General features: G+C 49.4%; 1 long non-coding RNA gene across 1 annotated transcript in view; it reads right to left on the bottom strand.

The window, feature by feature from the left end:
- Window positions 1-16,351, bottom strand: part of LOC144753472 (uncharacterized) — a 643,745-nt gene that overhangs the window by 361,134 nt on the left and 266,260 nt on the right. Inside the window, exon 2 of the long non-coding RNA XR_013594374.1 lies at window positions 15,288-15,424. This is a non-coding gene — a long non-coding RNA (uncharacterized LOC144753472). The remainder of the gene's footprint in view (window positions 1-15,287; window positions 15,425-16,351) is intronic.

The following is a 16,351-nucleotide window of genomic DNA, read 5'->3' as shown; positions in this document are numbered from 1 at the left end:
GTAGGTCTTTAATGGTGATGATTGTAGTGCTAAATGCTCAACTTCAGTTCTGTCCAAAATATTTAAACAGGATATTGCAGTGAACAAATAAAAAAAGAATTGTTTTCTGTATAAAGAACTGAAGTATATGATTGAGTACACTCTTTAGATATACAATAGTCCCTCACTCATTGCAACGAAAGCACTTCCATAGGAAGTAGAGTGATTCACAAAACACCCAAAACATGATGTCACAGAGTAATATTCCTCAGACAATAAATACGCCGTCAGACAGCGGTACTGATTAGCAAGACTTTCAAATAAATGCATAATAAATAAAGGCACAATTCATCTACTATTACCCAAGGTCCAGATTCACAAAGCCAAAAGTTTAACTGTTAAAAAATGGCTGCCTTTGAAGTATATTTCAGAGTTCTAAGAAGTTTATAAAGATTCCAGGAATGCTCAAGAAAATGCATGCTATTTTCATACGTCTTGGAGGACACCAAGACGTAATATTCACCCATGTGGAATTTTCACAAGGAGGAAATTCTACGTGTGTCAATGTGGTGCACAAGTGATTGTGAGGATGCAACTTTTTCTCCTAGCCTTTATAGACCAATTGAACACAGAGGTGTTTGCAGAGCCGGTTTGAAAACCAAAATCAGCCTAGACTCATAAGCTCATGCTGCAGCTAGCATGGTCCATAGTTGGTCCCCAGTTCACTCAGCTCTGAAAGCAGGACACCAGCCTGCATCCTATGGAATGGCCTGCCCGACTCTAGGTATTGTCCCTACCAACCCACTCGTGACTGACATGTCCAAAAGGAACTATTTATGGAACGAGTGTCCAGGACATGAAAACCTGTGTCCAGAAGGAATGGCAATGCCACGTCACACTAAGAAACTGGAAGGAACCTACGTGCCATTTTATTTTTTTTTTTTTCTTTTTTTTTTTCAAATATATTTTTATTGCAGAGTTAGAAACCACAGGATACAATCAATCAACCAGTGCACTCGTGATACCCCTCCGTCCAATTATAAATCCAAACTGAACACAGCCATTCAGCCCGCATCCCGGGGGCCGGGCGGCATGTCGTTACATTCAATAGGAGAAAATCACGGTGCATGTCCCACGGGGACCATGGTCGAAAAGTCGTTGTACGTATCTGCTTTTACCCCCCCACCCACAACAAAACCTCCGTCAGCCATCCCAGAAATAAATCAGTGACACCTCACACGTCGGGGCCTCCCCCAGGCGCCACCGCCCTATCTCGCCTGGCCGCTCCCCTCAGCCCTACCATACTCCACACTGTGCACACCTCCCTAATAGAGCTAAGGCACCCAGGTGGGCCACCCTCTAATGGCTTCCGTCCCACCCCAAATTCCCATGAACCAGTCCCCCCCAAGGCCCCCCCCCCCTGGCAACTGCTAGGAGTACATCTCGTCCTGTCGAGTTAGATGGATCCACCACAGCGCGGAATATAGCACTTCTGTGTTCGCCCCGCGGTGTCCACCGGCTCAATTCTCCCCATCCTCGTCATCTACCAAAGAATCACGCAAAGCCTGCACCACTAGCTCCCATGCACGCGCTGCTTCCAAAACCTTCTCATTCCCCAACTTAACAGCCTGCTTCATCCGGAGCACACTCTCGCAGGCAGACCACCGCAGCAATTCATTCTTCCATCTACGCAGCGAGGGCCCCCCCCTGGACTTCCAATGCCACGATATCTCCCTCTGCGCCAATATCAGACCCAGATCAATGAATTTGCTCGTCACCTTGGTGTGTTTAGTGTGCGGGAACCAGAGCAACAGGCACGCCGCCATATCGAAGTCCACCTCCCTGTTAGACACTTCATTCAGGAGTACCCCTACCTCCGCCCAATAGGTCCCCAATTGCGGGCACCTCCAAAACAAATGATCCATGTCCGCACCCAGAGACGAACACCGTGGGCATCGGGCATCCGGCACCCGGAAGTGCCGCTGTATTTTCTCAGGGGTTAAATAGGCCCTATGAAGCACATAGAAATGCACTTGCTGAAAGCGCGCATTTCTCGTGCCCTTCCACGTACGCCTCAGGATGTGTCCCCATGCCGTATCCGGTATGGGCCGGCCCACACTCTCTTCCCATTTAGCCTTGAGCCCTTGGAGTGGTTCCAGTCCCTCATTCAGCATCCTATTATGGAGGCACGTCACAGCTTTGATCGTGCCTGCTGCCATCACCACATATTGGCACGCCATAGTCGTCGTCGGTTCTGCGAGCCCCCCTTGCCAGTGCTTCTGTATGGCAGCCACCACTGCCGCGTGCAGGAGGAACCCCCCGTCGGGCAGCCCGAACTGATCCCGGAGCGCCTCGAACGGTGCCAACACCCCATCTATGTACAAATCCCCTACCACCTGTAGTCCCATCTCCTCCCAAGCCAACAACGGGGACCAATCTCCCCCGTGCGGCAAGGCCGTCAGCATGCCGATCGGAATCTCCGGCGCATAAGGCCGCGAAGCCCTCGCTCTCCGAAGGCTCCTCTGCCAACACAAGCGGAGCGTCCTTTCCTCCATGGTGAGGGCCCGCAACTCAAGCCTCTGCTGCATGACAATATAGGATAGCACATGGCGTTGGATCCCCCGGTCCCGGTCCTCCTCTGGGCCCCTGAACACCCTAGCCACGTTCTGTGTAAGAACCTGCAGCTGTGCCGCTAGATAATACAGCTCAAAGTCAGGCACCGCCATGCCCCCTTCTACCTTAGGGCGGAGAAGCGTGTTCAGGGCCACTCTACGGCGGCCATGCCCCCAGAGGAAGCCAATAATCATCGATCTCAGGTCTCTGAAGACCCCTTGGGGAATCCAGATAGGCAGCGTTCGGAAATAATAGAGGAAGCGGGGGAGTGCCACCATCTTCAAAAGTGCAATTCTGCCCAGAACCGTCAGCGGGAGGGTCGACCAAAAAGACAAGCTGCCCCTCAGTGCCCGGACACAGCGACCAATGTTGCCCTCCAATAGGTCCGCGGTTGCGTGGTAGATGCGAACACCCAGATAGGTGAAACAAGATGGCTCCCACACCACGTCCAAGTTGCCACCAGGATCAGGCGAACCCGCTCGCAGCGGGAACACACAAGTCTTCGCCCAATTAACCTTAAGGCCCGACAGCCGGCCGAACTCCGACAACAGCCCCATTGCCCCGGCCAACGCCCGCGAGGTGTCAGCTAGGTACAGGAGCAAGTCATCCGCATACAGCGATATATAATGCCACTGTCCGCCTCTGGCTATCCCCATATACCTGACACCCGACCTCGCATGGACCGCTAAAGGTTCCATCGCCAGAGCAAACAACAGGGGAGACAGAGAACATCCTTGCCGCGTGCCCCTGCCCACCGGGTACGCCGCAGACACCAGGCTGCCCAAACGCACTCTCGCCGTCGCCGAAGCATATAAGACCCTCGTCCACCTGCGGAACCCCTCGCCCATACCAAACCTCTCTAAGACTCCGTCCAGGAACGGCCATTCCAAACTATCAAAGGCTTTCTCGATGTCCACAGATAGGACCGCCGGGGCTCCCTCCTCGTCCAAGATGGCGTCCATTATCCCCACCAGTCGGCGAACGTTCAGCGCCGTGCTCCTCGTGGGTATGAACCCGGCCTGGTCCCTATGTACCAGGCCCGTCATATACGGGGCCAGCCTGGTGGCCAAAATTCGGCTCAGAATCTTATAATCCACCGTCAACATGGATAGCGGGCGGTAAGACCGCACATCCGCGGCATCCCGGCCAGGCTTCAGGAGCGGCACAATCAAGGCCTCCCGCATGGATCCGGGCAGTGCCCCAGCCTCGAAAGCTTCAGCGTACACCGCCAGCAGCCTGGGCGCCAAACTATCTGCATACTGCTGATAAAATTCAATCGGTAGTCCGTCCACCCCGGGCGTTTTGTTGCGGGCCATATGCTTTATGGCCGCCCGTATTTCCGTGAGCGTTACCGGGCTGCCCAGTTCCTTCGCGTCCTCCTCATCGAGGACCGGAAGCTGCCTCTCCCCCAGGTATCCCTCAATATCCTGGACCCCCACTCCCAGCTGACTCAGGTACAGTTCCTCATAATACCCCCTAAAACATTCCAATACCGCTGCCTGGGTGTACACCATCTCCCCCTGCGCAGTTCGAATGCCGAGGATCGGGGAGCCCCTAAGTTCCGGGTTGGCCAGTCTGGCCAAGAGGGTACCCACCTTGTCCCTTTCCGCATGCGCCCTGATGATATACTGCTTGTAGTCATAGCACCTTAAACGTTCCGTCTCGGTGGCGACCACTTCTTTCGCTTCTAATAGCTGGGCCTGTAAGTCCGGCCTAGCCGGCCTACGGCGCTCCAAGTCCCTCAACTTATCTTCCGCTTTCATGAGGTCATTCAACACAGCCGTGCGAGCATTCGAAAACCTACCCAAACACACCCCTCTCACCACCACTTTCATTGCATCCCATTCAATGGACCTACTCGTGGCCGTGCCCGCATTCATTCCGAAATAGCTATCAATGCCTTGCCGAACCGCGTCGTTGAAGACAGGATCCTCAAGTGTCTCCGGCCGAAGCCGCCACGTTGGTATTACTGAGCGCTCTCTCTGCCACTGAATGTGCACCAATAGGGGGTTATGATCTGAGATAGTCCTAGCCAAGTACTCCGCATGGGAGATCAACGGAGCTAGGGGTCCACCGCAGAGCACCGAATCAATCCTGACATGCAGGTCATGAAGTGCAGAATAAAATGAGTAATCCCTGGTCTCCCTGTGTCGCTCCCTCCAGACATCCAGCAACCCCCATCTATCCTGCCAGTCCTTCCTGTGCGTGGCCAACCTGCGCACCGGGGAGTCCACCAGAGGGGGATGGGACCTATCCAGAGCCACATCTGTAATCGAGTTAAAGTCCCCCCCTAGCACTATTGGGCCCGCCAGGAAGGAGGCCAAAGCCCCCGAGAGGCTATCAAAATATCGAGCTTGATCAGCGTTCGGCGCATACACACAGCAGAAAACCACATCCCGTCCATATAACCTCCCCTCCACCGCCACAAACCGACCCTCCGGATCCACGACTTGATTCAGCAATTGAAAGGGTATCCCCGCCCTCACCCAGATCAGCACCCCCCTGGCATACGCTGAGTAAGTGGTGCCAAACACCTGGCCCCTCCATCTCTTCTGCAAGGCAGTACACTCTTTCTTAGTGAGATGAGTCTCCTGGAGCATGGCAATCTGAACCCCCCTGCGTACTAGATATGCATGGACCTTATGACGTTTCACCATAGTTCGTAGCCCCCGGACATTCCACGTCAGGCATTTCAGATTAGGTAATGTCCCCATTCCAACTTCGTACAGTCCGAATCAAATAACGAATGTTCATAGCCCCCCCAATGCAGTTGCCCCCCCCCAAACATACCCAAAACAGAAAAACTTCCCAAACCCCGCTCCCCAGGACAGAGCACACGAACCCAAAGTCCGCCCCCATCCAAACCTTGAACCAACTTCTCGCACTCTAACCCTGTGGTCTCCACCCCAGTCGGCCTTAAGGGCCCGAGGGGGGTGAATCACCGCCGACCCCAGCAAGCGGAGCCCACGCCCCGCGCCTCCATCCCTCCCGAAGCACAGAGCCCCCCCTTCCGGCATCCCGTCCCCAATCACCAGGATACCACCCTACCATGAAGTCCCAATCTAGCCCAATCCAATCTCAGCCGCAAAAGATACCATCCGAAGTCTGTGGGGTCACCTCCGGCCCCTTCGAACTGTCCGCTTCTGAGAGTTCCTCATCCGTCTTGCTGCCTTCCCCTCCCGAGTTAGTTTCTGCTCGTTCACTGTTCTGTTGCGACCCTGTAATGGCCGCCGTCGCTGCGAGTGCATCCCTCTTTTCCGCCGCCATTAGAGCCTCCCGCCTCTCCCGCTGGCGCCTGTTGCGAGATCTGATGCGTTGCGATTGCCTCACCCGGGACTGCTTGGGCTCATCTCGTCTACTTTTATGTGATCTGTCCGTCCCCGCCCTATACAACTCCAGCCAGTGCCAAACCTCGTCCGGAGTCTGGAAAAAGTGCGTAGACCCATCCATCATGATCCGCAACTTAGCTGGGTAGAGCAAGGAGTACTGAATGCCTTCCTCCCTGAGTTCCTTCTTCACTGCCAGGAACGATGCCCGGTTTTTCTGGACCGCTTGGGTGTAGTCCGGGAAGATCGTAACCCTACTGTTCTCCACCTCATAGGGGCCCGACATCCTGGCCCGCTGAATGAGGAGATCCCGGTCCTTGTAGTGGAGGAGCCTCACCACCATCGGGCGGGGGGGGCGGCCAAGCTCCGGCGGGCGAGCGGGTACCCGGTGGGCCCGCTCCAGCGTAAAGAAAGGAGTGAGCCCCTCCGGCGCCACCACAGTGCGGAACCAGGTCTCCATATAGGCCACCGCATCCTCCCCCTCAATCCGTTCCGGAAGGCCTACGACCCGCACGTTGTTCCGTCTATTGCGGCCTTCTGCATCCTCCGCTCTCCGCTCCAACGAGTCCAGCCGGGCCAACATGTCAGTGATCTTATGCTCCGCGGCCACTACCGATGGTTTCAGGTCCAGCAACAGTTGGTCATGGTCCTTAACTCTGTCCGCCAGCTTCGCATGATCTGCGCGTAGCAGCCCCAGGCCCGTGGCCACTTGGGCGATGTCTTGGTGCAGTGCGTCCTTAGTCGAGGCGATCGCATCAAGTATGGCATCTAGTCGCCGGTGCAGCCGTTGTTCTCGGTCAAGCTCCAGGGAGGGACTCTCACCCCGCTGAGTTGATGTCGCCGAGTCCCCCTCAGTGCGGCTCTCGGCCATCGGCCCTCCAGTCGCCGCCATTCCAGGGTGCTGCGTCACAGGTCCAGGAGCCCGTTCGTCGTCAGCGCCCGTAGGCAGGGCCGGTCGCCGTGCACCGGGCAGTGCAATGTCGCCACCGACACTCACAGGCACAAGAGTCACACCCGCGAAGCACACTTCACTCCGCCGCCCCCCTCGGGAGCCTGAGGGGGATAGGATGAGTCTCAGGGCGGTGGCCAGCTAGGGTCCCCAAGCTCCGGACATGGCAAGGCAGCGTTCCTTGGCCGCAAGGCACAGCCCCGCTGACCCTAGCGCCTCGGTCAGCGGATTACAGGATCTCTCGCCAGGATCTTCCGCCAGCCGGCGACAACTCGGTTCAGGGCTGAAGTTCGGGGCCGTCCGCCCACCTCGCCGCCATTTTCCTCGCACCCTCGGCAACACCTCGACCGCTACTTCGACTCGGTCTCCTCGGGGGCGGCAGTCCCCCAACAGTCCACCAAGTGTGCCCAGCTGTCCTCTCACACTTCAGAGGGCAGGAGCGTCGTCTCCGGGTCGCCTAGGGTTCCGAAAACAGGAGAATTAGCGGGATTCTGCGCGGAGCTGCGAGCTCACGCCGCCATCCCGATCGGCGTCCAAGCCACGCCCCCGAACCTACGTGCCATCTTGACATGTGAAGGTAGAAACAGAGATAATGACAGATGAGCGAAGCAAGAGATTGGTGACAAACAAGTGGGAGTGGCCAAAAGGCAGGAGATGTCATGTGCTTTAATGTCAGCATTCTGAGAATTATATTTTTTAAATATGAAAAATACTGCCTTTATTTTTAGACCTCAGTGAATACAAATTACATATCGAGTCGTTTAAATAAATGTTAACAAAATGGTTAGCCAATTTCCTGCCCAAGGTCAAGAATGGTCATCATTTAGGAGTATTTATTCATTACCACTATCAACTATTTAGACTACGTCTAAATATTGTTGAAAAGAAAACTTTAAAAGAGTTACTCTACTCCCCCAATAGGAAGATAGTGTTATATTGCACAAGTATTAAGTGGTTCTTCACTCTTAATTTGTTTTAAATTAGGGTGCTTCATTAACTCATATGTAATCAATGATTGCAATCACCGGACTACACAGTTGGTGAAAGTCTTTCTTCCACTCCATTAGCTGCAATTAGTGTTGAATCACTTCTGGGCGTGTGATGATTTAAATTAGGACTGAAGAACAGAAGACACCATAATTAAAATGTCAAGGGCACTCTTATCTCTAGTGCTACCACTCCCAACACAAGTGGAGACTGCTCTCATGATTCAGCAGCTCCTCTGCATAAGCAGAACCACTTTTATCAAGCAGAAAACCAACATTTTAAGGCACCCTGCTAAACCCAGGGTCCTAGGGAAAATGCACGGGAATCTTAGGGGTAAAGGGGATACTACAGTTCCTGCATCTCTTATATATTCAAAGAAGCTCCATAATGGTGTGTTCAGCAGTCCAGCATGGTGTTAGTATTTGGAACATTTGGAAATCTAAGGTTTGGTTGCTCTACAGGCAACACTGTTATTGCATTATTTTATTACCAAATTCTCTCTTACATTTCTTACAAATGAGTTTTAGTTTTGACATGTGGTTGTTGCAGTGGGTAATGGGAGCTATGAGAAGATGGCCTCATGCCCCCTCAGAACTGGACAATGAAAAGGAGTTGGACATGGAATATTTGTAATAACGTCACACTTTGCAGACTTATGCACAAAGAGAAAATATATTGGGTACAGTATTTGAATCCTCTGAAGCAATACTAGTCAAAATGTTTAACTTGTTACAAAATATCTTTTCCCACAATATCTTGAACATTTTAACTAAAGTACTGCAGCTTAAAGTAAGGTTTTCATAAATCCCTGTCTTTTGGATTTAAAGCCCAAAACAAAGACATAGGAACTTGAAACTAAAAGTCACAGTACCAATATTTTATGAATTCGAGATTGCCCATGTACAAAATGCCCAAACCATCCCAAAAGTGATCAGCTCCACCAACATTTGCCACATGCTGTCATACCTCCCTCAAATGTTCATCGCCAAGCAGTCTACCAACTACCACTATGTCAAGTATCTTTATTGGCTGGTATACTGGTAGAAATCATTATCCAAATAATTGGCCCACATATAAAAGACTCTTTCTCTTGATTCCAAGAAGTAGGGCTTCGGCCGTTCAGTAATATTAAATGTGTGTGTTTTCAAACTTGAAATAGGAGTGGCTCTGGGCAGAAGTTGAAGTGAATAGGTCTGGAGTTACAGTTCTAGTCTCACTAAATCTGTAGGCAAACTGTGACATAATTTACCATGAACATTGGAGGATATATGTGCGGGTATCAAAAGTTGTACTGGATTGAATCAGGTTATTCTTAAGTCACGCTTCTCATCATGGAAAGAATGGGCAATTTCCTGTTCTCATTTATTTGGGTTAACTGTGGAAACCTATGTGTTTAGGTTATATATATCAGCCTTTGAGTATGATTGACAGATTATTGGATTATGCAGTGAATCCCATCACTCACCCATACAGCCACTTACACACTCAGTCGCTCACCCATAGAGTAACTTACACACCCAGTCACTCACCCATATAGTCACTTACACAGCCACATACTCGCCCTTACAGCTACTCACACACCTACTCACTCAGCAATACATCTACTCACACAGTCACTCACTCTCCCATACAGCTACTCAAACACCCACTTATTCATGCCTACAGCCACTCAAAACTCCATTCACACATCCAGTCACTCATACACCCACTCACACATGGATACACACAGTGACACAGCCACTCACATAATATATGTTAGAAATAATATCATCATTGATAGTACACACAGAGTAGTAGTTTAACTTTTGCTTTACCTTAGTGTATATGTTTAACACTGATAAACATTTAGAAAACCCTCACAATCACTTGATGATGTCATTAGTGATTTCCTTTGAGATGTCATCAGTGATGTTACTGACCAGGTCATGAGAGATGCAATATGTGAGGTCATAAGCAGTGCATTGCATTTCAGGGGCGTAAGTTATAGCTAGCTCAGGTAAATGTAACTGCAGAATAAGTAAATTTCTACAGTTTTGTTAATGTTATTAGCTATAACATCGCCAATAAATGCCCCTGCAGCCCCTGTTAGCTCCCGACCTCCAGCGGGAACTGGCATTGCACACATAGGGAACAGCCAAAATGCTGCTCCCTACATGTGGTAGCAATCACATATATATATACTCTGCAATTGGCACAAGAAGAAGGAGCGTTCAGCTCCGAAACGCGTTGGCTAAAGGATTGAAATAACGGAGGAAGACCATCGCCATCTTTGCAATAAAGTGCTGGTTCACTTACCTGGTTGCCGAGTGATTCTTTAAGCTGCAGGAGCAATTTGGAGGAATATATATATATATATATATATATATATATATATATATATATATAAAAAGCAAGTCTTCAACACTGCAACAAGCTCCTGCAAAATAGAAGACACGGACCCCAGGCTGCAGTAAGGTAGATTTTATTCTCCTCTCAGGCGACGCGTTTCGAGCAACACGTGCTCTTGATCACACACCATACACCTGGTCAGCACACATTTAAATACATTTTTTTCCTTTGCGGTGCTCCACCTCCAAAGTGAGTCACATGGTGCATGAACATAAACATAAACATATATATACTAGCAGCCCGTCCCGACGTTGTCCGGGCACTTACATGCCGCACATCGCGTCAGTGTCTGCTCCCGCCCGTCCCGACGTTGTCCGGGCACTTACACGCCACACAGCGCATCAGTGTCCGCTCCCGCCCGTCCCAACGTTGTCCGGGCACTTACACGCCACACACCGCGTCAGTGTCCGCTCCCGCCGACGCTAGACGCACACAAACACGCAGGGCACTTACACGCCACACACCGCGTCAGTGTCCATTCCCGCCGACGCCCCGACGTGATAGAAAGCTATCGACGCCGATGCTGCAGGCGTGAGTATCAGACCGCACACGCCCACAACGCTAACGACACGCCCAAGACGCTATTCGCAACGTGATAAAACGCTATCCTGATGCCGATGCTGCAGGCGTGAGTATCAGACCGCACACGCCCACAATGCTAAACGACACGCCCAAAACGCTATTTGCACGCTGTATAATGGCTTTTCACACGCCCACCTCTGAGCTGGTGCCACTCCTACGGACTTGCGTGTGTATCAGACCGCACACGCCCACAACGCTAAACGTTACGCCCAAAATGTTATTCGCACGCTGTATAATGGCTTTTCACATGCCCACCTCTGAGCTGGTGCCACTCCTACGGACTACTTTGCCCCACAATGTTTTTTCCCCTTACAAAGTATATGTTGGGCTGCTGTATAGCCTATGTCCATCTGCTGCAACTCCCCTTTACAATGCTGTATTGGGTGTTGTGATTGGTGCTGTACTTCTTGAGCTTACCTGCCTCAAAGGTTTCAGCTCTCTCTTTATAAAAGTAGTATATATATATGTATATATGTATATATATATATATATATATATATATATATATATATATATATATATATATATATATATATATATATATATATATAGTCGTCCTTCAGCTTCATTACTTTTGCTGGTATTAAAATAATGTGGGTTGTTATACATACAACTCATTATATTGACAAATACGTGAGTCACTTAAGAGTCTATCAATGAAATAGCAGGTTGTCTAAAGCGAGGTTGTATGTCGTTTTATGTGTCCTTAGCACAGAGAAAGTCAAACTAGCCAGTAATATGTGCAAAATGTTAAAAAGAACCTAAGAAAGTTTGTTTGATGAATCGAGCCTGAGTAAAATAAAGAACCAGGTTACATATAAGACAAATGGGTCAAATACTTTCCAATTTATAATCTCCTCAATATCCAGGTTAATGCACTCACAGAAGTGAATTAACCAGCACTGGGTAACAGGACATACACTGTCTGGTTAGTGCAACAAAAGTCCCTTTCTTCTGTAATTTGAAAAACAGACCATTAGTCTCTTAGTGTAATCTGTAACAATAAGTTTTTTCCATTTTCTTGGGTCAATGAGTCCCTTTCATAACCTGGGCATACTTTTGCAGATGTAAACCCCACACTGTATGTATTGTTGCAGTTAGAATCACTAAAATGTCTTATTCACAGCATACCGAGCTACAGAACTCCCATTAGACAAACATAAGAGAAAATATGTTAAGGCTGGGTTACTAATTCCAAATCTTTCTAATCACTAACTATGTTAACTAGCAGCGTGATTAGCACAATGGCTAAAAGTCATGTTGTCTAACAATTATCTCCATTCTTTTCTATGAATACGATGCTGCCTGCGGATTAGGCAATTCGTGTAATGAGTGCCGCCCTTTTTTGCTTCAATTTAGTTTACACATCATATTTCATTCCGTATATCACATGTACTATTCACAGCATATACAGCATTCTTTAAAAGATTAATCCAAATGTTTACAAACATGCAAAATATGACACAAGACACTGCTGTGAAAGATTAAAAACTAGGGGAATTTGTGTTGCCTGAATTCCTTTTCCGATTAAAAAGGTAAACAATAAAAAAGGAAGGTAAAATATCCCAAATGTAAAAGGCTCATTGCTTACTAGTGTCATGCTTTACCTGTTTTTGTTAGTAATCACAAGATTGACATTTCGAAATAAAAATTGTTCTACATTGTATATTGGCCAAATTAGCTAAAACGTGCAGGCATTGTGATTAGATGCTGCTTCAGATGTAAAGGCAACGGATCTTCAAATATTCTAAATTATGTTATGAAGCGAATATGAAAAATTGTCATCAGGTAATGCTAACGCTAGGCCAATATATATCTATATATATCTATCCATATATAGCTATATCTATCTATCTATCTATCTATCTATCTATCTATCTATCTATCTATCTATATATATAGCAATTTGTCTGCAAAAATACTTATTTTCTGCTAATTTGTCACTTTACTGAACATATTTTTCATCATGCATGATTCTTACATCACCATTCCTAAAAACATCATCTAAAAATAGATGCCCCACATTTTTTATCTTAAATGAATGCTATGGCTTATATATAAAAATGAAGCATTTCTTTACAATTCACTGCCACTGATTTTTTTTTTGTAAATATTTTTTTATTGCAGCAAGAGCATATAATCAAACAGCATGTTCCATCGTCTCTCCTTGGTTCGCCTGAGGTGTGTCGCCCCTCCCCCCAGTATTACACAGCCATTCAGCTCACAACCCAGAGGTCGAGCGGCAATAACACGTTGGGAAGAAAAATTTAACAGGGGCGTTCAGTACATGCCCGTAGCCACCAATCGGAGGAGGAATAACATGGCCGCTTTTGGTCCTAACCTTCTCTACTCCCTGTCCCAAAGCCAGGTGAACCAAGAGCCTCTTGTCACCCAACCTGAACAAACCCCCTCCCCTCTCCCACAACACCCTCAACCCCAACTACCCCTCCACCCTCGCCCAGGACCACCCCTAATAGCCCTCCCACCCCTAGCCAGACCCCCCTCCCCCCCAGGCGTGCCAGAGTATCGTCCAATCAGAATCTTAATCCCAATCACAGGACCAGATCCGGAACTTAGTACCAGGAGTTATCAGCTATCATTCGTAAGTCCTCACAGTGGAACTCAAAGGTAGGGAAGCAGCAAATCAGGTCTAGACCGTCCCCCCGTCGGAAGGGCGCTCCGCCGGAGCCGGACTATGTCCCGGGGAGTCCTCCTCCTCCATGTCCACGAGAGTGAGTCCCAGGACCATCCCCTCCCACGCCCTGGCCCTCTCCAGTGCTGTGTCGTTGCCTGCCCTGAGCGCGGCTCGCAGGCGAACCTCACCCTCACATCTAGCCCACTTATGCAGTTCAGACCTCCAGCGCCCTATCACAGGGCCCCGGGACGCCTTCCATTGGGACGTGATGGCTCGCTTCGCCAGGAGAAGCCCCAAGTCCAGAAACTTGCTAGTGACTTTATTTTTTGAAGTGTGTGGGAACCAGTGTAGTATGCAATGCGCCATGGTGAGTTGCAGGTCCCTTTCCGTCACCTCCCTCAGAACCTCCACTACTTCCTCCCAAAAGGGCCCCAGCTCGGGACACGACCAGAACATATGTTGGAAGTCGGCAGGATCTGCCGGGCAACGTGGGCAGGATGCCGGGTGGGCCGGGAAGTATGTATGCAATTTATCAGGGGTCAGGTAGGCCCTATGCAGGACATAAAAGTGCACCAGCTGGAACCTTGCATTGCGTGTGCTATTTCGGGCCCCCTCCAGTATTCCCTTCCATGCCTCCTCGGGGATCTCAATCGCCAAATCAGCCTCCCATTTCGCCTTCAAGGCCAGCAGTGGAGCGACAGATTCCGAGACCATGCGACGAGACAGGCACGCGACAGCCTTGACCGTCCCTGTCATCATCACGATGTACTGGCAGCCCAGAGACAATGGTGGCTCCGACATGCCCGTTCTCCAGTGTCTGCGGATCGCCGCCGTTAGGGCCGCATGAAGGAGGAAGTCCCCGCCTGCCAACCCAAAGCGGTCCTGGAGGAGATCAAAGGGTAACATCGCCCCGTTTTCGTACAGGTCACCCATGGATGACAGCCCCTGCTGGTCCCATCCTTCTAGCCCGTGCCACGAGCCCCCATGCGGAAGTGCCCCGCAGAGCCCAAGAGGGATCTCAGGTGCGTACGGAATCGCAATACCACACCTCCGGCGATATCTGTTCCAACATTTCCGGGCCGTCGCAAACTCCTGTGTGAGGTGGAAATCCCCCATCGGTAGACCCAGTACGATCCGCGACAGCACCTGGACTGGACCCGCCGGTTCTCCCGATCCGTCTGTCCCTCTCCTGGCCCGTGCTACCCATTGCGTCAGCCACTGCAGCTGTGCCGCCAAGTAGTAGAGCTCGTAGTCCGGCAGTGCCAGCCCGCCATCCGCTCTAGGGCGGAGAAGTGTGGCGTGAGCCACCCTGCGCCTGCCTGCCCCCCACAAAAAGCCGATGACCATCGATCGCAGTTGCCGAAAGTAGCTCGCCGGGATCCAGATCGGGAGGGTCCCGAAGAAGTAGAGCAATCGTGGTAAGGTCACCATCTTGAGCAGCGCCACCCTCCCCATGAGTGATTTCACTGCCACTGATAACAAGATGGTACATTAGGGCATATGTGTTCAAATGGTTAGGTAGATTGGTGGTATGGGTGATGGAGAAATGACCATAGATAGAGTGAACACACATTACACTTAATCTTAGGGATAATTCATATAAAAAGTAGCTTGTAGTTAACTGAAGCCTCGGAGGTAAGGGTAAAAAAGGCTTTCAGCAGGGTAGGTTGGACGCAGTGGTCTTAGAGAATGAGAGCTGGCGGTTGAGGGTGGACTTGAAAGTGGAAAGGGAAGCTCCAGCTCACACTTCGCTGGGGAGGGAATCTCAGTGGGATGTCACTTTTCTATTTTCATACATTGCCGGATTAATAAACATATAAACACTAACCTTTAAATAGATGCCACTTAGCGGTACCCAGTCTTGTCCATGCAAAAGATGTGGGACTATTATCTCATAGTTTTCTAAGTATTTTCCATGCACCTGTTGCCTAGATGATTCCAGTTTGCCATCCGAAGGTTCTCCTACTGCAATGAAACACATTCAGTTTTTTGTATACAAAATAGATAAAGACATCTTTAAAATACACAACATATTAAAAAATATCTTGAAGATACATCACTTTAAGTTTTGAGGAAAGCTGTTATACATTAACACATATGGCATTGTTAGTCATTATGTAAGTGCCTTAACACTGCATTTGTGCCATTGGTTTTGAAAGTATAGGAAGGAACACAATTTGTTGCAAAAAGGTTTACTTTTGCAATAAGAGTCCACAGATGTGCTTTAACAAAAGTTTACCGAAAGCTACACATTTAATTTTACTCTAGGTTAATTGTTTGTGAGTGTAGCAATCTTCCTTATAAAGATGCAAGGCGGCTTCTGGTTGTTAAATTCAGACAAAGTTTAATGGGAGCTTACAAACAGCACAGCCTATAAGCCTCAGTGATTCAGCTCAATTGTCACAGACTTAAACACAAACATTTCACTCTTGGTCTCACAGCATTTCACAGAATGCTATGACAGCTTTCCATAGAACGCTATCACCCCATCATGTCAGAGTACTACATTGTGGCAGGCGCATACTTGTAGCTGTGAACTACACAGTAATGTGGGAACACCTACATTCTCAAAAGCTTTAATGGTGGGGTTCCCAAGACGGACTCAATCAACACATGAAGTAATAGGGAAGGTGAAATCAAATGAGGAAAGATGCACATGAAATATAGCATTTACAGCGCCCGACATCGCCATCGCCATCCCAGAGGGCTACAAGATCACCCGAAGAGACCGCGGCAACCAGACTGGAGGAGGCATCGCCATCATCTACAGGGACACCATCCGCATCACGACCAACACCGACGACACCCTGAAAACCGCCGAACACCTGCACTTCCAGATCCACACGGACCCAAAAACCACCCTCAGAGGCACCCTCATCTACCGACCCTCGG

Source organism: Lissotriton helveticus, chromosome 5_1, assembly GCF_964261635.1.
Source record: "Lissotriton helveticus chromosome 5_1, aLisHel1.1, whole genome shotgun sequence".
NCBI lineage: Eukaryota > Metazoa > Chordata > Amphibia > Caudata > Salamandridae > Lissotriton > Lissotriton helveticus.
Note: the sequence above shows the minus strand (reverse complement) of the source record. Positions and strands in the feature narration are given on the sequence as shown.